This window comes from Peromyscus californicus, unplaced genomic scaffold (genome assembly GCF_007827085.1).
Source record: "Peromyscus californicus insignis strain IS unplaced genomic scaffold, ASM782708v3 Scaffold_19__1_contigs__length_69161282, whole genome shotgun sequence".
Classification (NCBI taxonomy): domain Eukaryota; kingdom Metazoa; phylum Chordata; class Mammalia; order Rodentia; family Cricetidae; genus Peromyscus; species Peromyscus californicus.
This window is the reverse complement of record NW_026294491.1, coordinates 60,277,860-60,283,065: the sequence shown is the minus strand read 5'-3', so window position 1 is coordinate 60,283,065 and position 5,206 is coordinate 60,277,860. Positions and strand designations below refer to the sequence as shown.

Below are 5,206 nucleotides of genomic sequence, written 5' to 3'. Positions count from 1 at the left end.
GAATTCCGTTCTTGCTGACCCTGATTTGTTGTTTAATTCCTGGTCTCCGTGGCATTCTCCAAATTCACGGGGAGTCTATGAACAGTCTTCCCCTCGTCACAAACAGCTCTTTAGAAAACACCCCTCTGTGAGCTCAGTGTGTTAGTCAGGGTTTCTACTGCTGTGGAGAGACACCATGGCCACGGCAACTCTTATAAAGAAAACATTTCCTTGGGGTGGGCTTATAGCTTCAGAGGTTCAGTCCATTATCATCGTAGTGGGGAGCATGGCAGCATGCAGGTAGATGTGGTGCTGGAGCTGAGACGTAGGTCTTACAGACGACAGGAAGTTGGCTGACACACTGGGCACTATTCTGAGCATAGGAAACCTCAAAGCCCACCCCCACAGTGACATACTTCCTCTAACAAGGCCATACCTACTCCAACAAAGCCACACCTCCTAATAGTGCCACTCCTTATGAGATGATAGGGGCCAATTACATTCAAACTACCACACTCAGACGTTTTTCTATCTGGTTTTTTTTTTTTTTTTGGTGTGTCGTATGCATGGGCATGTATGCATGTTTTTGCATGTGTAGGAAGGCACATATGTGTGTGTGTACATGTGGAAGCCTCAATTGCTCTTCCACCTTATTCTTTGAGGCAGGGTCTCTCAGTCAAGCCCAGAGCTTACAGATATGGCTGGTCTTGCTAGGCACTGGGGATCCTCTGTCTCTGCCTTCAGAGGCATGAGTCCTTATGCTCATCCAGCATTTGCATGGGTTCTGCAGACCTAGACTTTATGGCAAGCACTTTCACCACTGGGCCACCTCCCCAGCCCTCCACCTTGTTTTGGCATGAGGAGGTCAAGTCTGGTGCACAGATGGAGCACTAATTGAGGCTGGGTCATGTGGCTCCTTAGGATTGGCTGGGTCCCAGGCTGATGCACTTCCCATGTACCTCAGTGCGTGGGGTGGGGAGAGGGGCCTTCACTCTGGGGATCAGGTCCGGCTGCACAGTCTGAGGTGGGCCTGAGGGTCTGTATTTCTAATAAGCTCTGAGGGAGCTCAAGGTGCTTTGAGGAATGAGGCTCCAGTTTGCTCAAAAGCCTGTACCCCAGGTTTCTTTCTTTTCTTCTTTCTTTCTTTCTTTCTTTCTTTCTTTCTTTCTTTCTTTCTTTCTTTCTTTCTTTCTTTCTTTCTCTTTCTTTCTTTCCTCCCTCCCTCCCTTCCTTCCTTTCTTTCCTTTTTTTTAAGATTTATTTATTCTTTATGTACACTTTGTTCTGTCTGCATGTGTCCCTGAGGCCAGAAGAGGGCATTAGATCTCATTATACATGGCTGTGAGCCACCATATGGTTGCTGGGAACTGAACTCAGGACCTCAGTAAGAGTAGCCAGTGCTCTTAACCTCTGAGCCATCTCTCCAGCCCCTACCCCAGGTTTCTTAAGGGCAGAGTGGGGAATAAGAAGGGACAGTGTCTCTCTCCACCTCTGATTGGGTAGACATTTTGATCACAGACACAGCAAGCACCCCAGGTAGATGTGCTCCTAGCCCCTCCTGGTCCTGGATGGAGAAAGGCCCCACAAGATTGGTTAGTTGAGAAGCCTGGGACCGTAGGGGAAGCTGACTTGTCCATGGCATCCATGAACCAGAGCTGAGTCAAAGGCTGAGATCCCTGATCCCAATGGTTGCCACACATGGGCACTTCTGGGTCCTGGATCCGATCCTTGTCTGATGCCTTCTTCCTGTGTCTCATAACTAAGCCTTCAGGGCAGTGGATGGAGAAGATGGTGGGCCTTGCAGTGTAGACGCTGAGCGTGGCCCTTCTGTGGTCCGGGCCTCCTCTGGGTTTGGACAGTTCTGGTTGTGTTCTCTTACCAGGTCCATCATGGCAGGAGGGAGAGGGTAAAGTGGGGGTGCTCACTGGGCTCAGGCAGTCATTTCCTCCACCCTTGTCTGCTAGCAACCCCCTGCAGTGTCCTAGCAACAGAACCTTCATTCACTCATTCATTCATTCACTCACTCAGAAACCATCTCCTGTTAGGTCAGGAGATGCTGGTCTACATGTCACACATGGAGTGGCAAGATTTATATTTCTTTTCCTTTTCTTTCTTTCTTTGTTTTTGTTTATCGAGACAGGGTTTTGTTGTTGTTTGTTTTTGCTATTTTGGGGGCCTGCCACCCAGCTCCAAAATAAATTACATACGGAGGCTTATTCTTAATTATAAATGCTTGGCCTTAGCTTGGCTTGTTTCTTGCAACTTTCCTTAACTTAAATTCTCCCATCACCTTATGCCTCCAGGCTTTTCCTGTTCTCTTACTTCTGTAAATATTACTCTTACTCTGTGGCTTGCTGTGTAGCTGGGTAACTAGCCCCTGGAATCCTCCTCCCTCTCTGGCTATCTCTTTTTTTCTTCCCAAATTTCTCCTTCTATATTTTCTCTCTGCCTGTCAGCCCCACCTATCCTTTTTCCTGCCTTGCTATTGGCTGTTCAGTTCTTTATTAGACCATCAGGTGTTTTAGACAAAGTAACACAGCTTCACAGAGCTAAATAAATGCACTGTAAACAAAATTAACATACCTTCAAATAATATTCCACAACAGGTTTTCTCTGTATATCCCTGGCTATCCTGGAACTTGCTCTGTAGACCAGGCTGGCCTCAAACTCAGAGAGATCTGCCTGCTTCTGGCTCCTGAATGCTGGGGTTAAAGGCGTGTGCCACCACCGCCCGGCTCCTTTTTCTTTCTTTCTTTCTTTCTTTCTTTCTTTCTTTCTTTCTTTCTTTCTTTCTTTCTTCCTTCCTTCCTTCCTTCCTTCCTTCCTTCCTTCCTTCCTTCCTTTCTTTCTTTCTTTCTTTCTTTCTTTCTTTCTTTCTTTCTTTCTGTCTTTCTTTTTTCTCTTGAAAACAGGTTTTGCTGGGTGGCGGTGGTGCATGCCATTAATCTCAGCACTTGGGAGGCAGAGCCAGGAGGCTCTCTGTGAATTTGAGGCCAGCCTGGTCTACAGAACGAGATCCAGGACAGGCACCAAAACGACACAAAGAAACCCTGTCTCGAAAAACAAAACAAAACAAAACAAACAAACAAAACCCCCAGGTTTTTATTGATCATATTAACAAAAGAGATTTAGTCAAAAACACCAAAGCCCATGTCACCACCAGAGTCCTCAGATTCTTCTTTCTTTGGTTCCACTTTCTTCTCCTCAGGAGGGGCAGCAGCAGTGGAGGGGGCAGGATGCCTGCTAGTGTGGTTGCAGCTCCTGGAACAGGCTCACCAGGCCCTACATTGCAGAGGAGGCTCCCAGTGTCGACTTTGGCCAGGGCCTTTGCAGACAAGCAAGGCCAGAAAGGTTCAACATTGACACCAGCTGCTTCAACGAGGGCATTGGTCTTATCTTCCAAGACATTATCTTGTTGCTGTGCAGGATGAGCATGGAGTAGGTGCAGGTGAACTTGGAGATGGAGGCCATGTTGCAGAATGCCAACATGGTGTTCATCTCCAGATGAAGTGAGGGCCAACTCAGCCTTAGCTTCCTCGGAAGGGGAAGGATGGAGCGCTTGGAGACAGCTGAGAACAGACATGACCTTATATCCTTACAGTTGTGGCTACACTGTAGTGGTAGAATATGGCCTCCCAGATGGCTGTGAGTGCAGCCTGACACAAGATTGTGAATGCACTTGAAACACCACGAGATTTAAAATAAAGATTTATTTGTATTATTTTAATTTCTGCCTGTGTGTGTGCCTGTGTGTAGATATACATATGTGATTATATGTGCCAGAGAAGGTCAGAGGCACCAGATCTCCGAGAGCTGGAGTTGCAGGTGGCTGAGGGCTACTTGATGTGGGCACTGGGAACTGCACTTGGGTCTTCTGGAAGAGCAGTGTGTGTTTTTAACTACTGAGTTATCTCTCCTGCTTGTTTTTTTTTTTTGTAACTTAATTTCATGGTTTTCAAACATGAATTTTGTGGATGACAATATCATGTAGTGATGTCAGGAGGTGGGGCATGTCTGCTAGGACATCTCTGAGGTGTGAGTAGGTGGGGCATGTCTGCTAGAACATCTCTGAGATGTGAGGAGGTGGGCATGTCTCCTAGAACATCTCTGAGGTGTGAGGAGGTGGGGCATGCCTTCTAGAACATATCTGAGATGTGAAGAGGTGGGGCATGCCTTCTAGAACATCTTTGAGAGGCCCTTTCTCTGAGAGGCCCTTTCAACACAGCCTTGACTATGGCTTTGAGGCTGGAAAATAAAGCTATGTTTAAGGTCTTCCACGAAAGAACCACGTCCTGGTTCAGCCGGTGGGTTGCATGCACACACGTGCATGCAGACATGCACACAGGTCAGGAGCACGTGTCTGGAGAGAGGAGGTAGAGAGAAGGAAATAAAGATGGCGGCTCGGTGAAGGGAAAACACATTGAGGAATGCTGAGACATGGAAAATGACACAGGTAGTCCGCGGGATGGACGGACAGCAACATGGTGGAAAGGAAGACGGATGGAGGAGCAGAAGTGACTGGGTAGAGCAGTGGGAGGAGCGGAGGAAGAAATGGAAGCTTCTGGCTGTGCCCCAGTCAAAGGTAGGTGTGGGGACCTCGGCTCATCTCCCTCAGGAGATGGCCCTATCCCCAGCTTTCGATGGGATTGCCTCATGTTCATATTTAAAAATAAGCTCCTCTTCTCCATCACTAGACTCTGACCAGCAAGCAGCCCGGGAGCAGAAGGCAGAAGCCCCTCCCAGCTCATCAGACTGTAATGGGGTGAGCGAGGGCGCTGGAGCTACAGGCTGATTGGACATTAGTCATACCACACGTTGCATTTCCTAATGAGAAAATGATTCAAAATTGCCTCAAGGGATGGTTGTGATTAAACTAGTTGCCTTGATTTCCTCTGCTATATTGAACATGTACGTGTGTGTGCGTGCGCATACACACACACACACACACACACACACACACACACACACACACAAAAAACCATCCCCCCACTACTCACCTCTGACCTTGGAACAGCCTCTGGATTCCAGAGTGCTTAGCCCCAGCCTTCACTGTGTGCCTTTCCTACTGTAGCTCGGCCGTGGCTGTCCTGAGAGGGGAGAGGGGGATCCCGAGGGGGTGGGCATAGCAAGCCCTGTCAATCAGCCTCTCCTGCTGGGGTGTTCTCATAGCCCACCTTTTGCAGGGAACTGGGTTAAAATGACTGCGAGTTTCAGGCCATCAAATGTC

The 5,206-nt window shown here is 48.1% G+C and overlaps 1 pseudogene; it reads right to left on the bottom strand.

Moving 5' to 3' along the window:
* Nucleotides 1-3,107: 3,107 nt before the first annotated feature.
* LOC128114134 (60S acidic ribosomal protein P1-like) lies at nt 3,108-3,450 on the bottom strand (annotated as a pseudogene).
* Nucleotides 3,451-5,206: the final 1,756 nt, after the last annotated feature.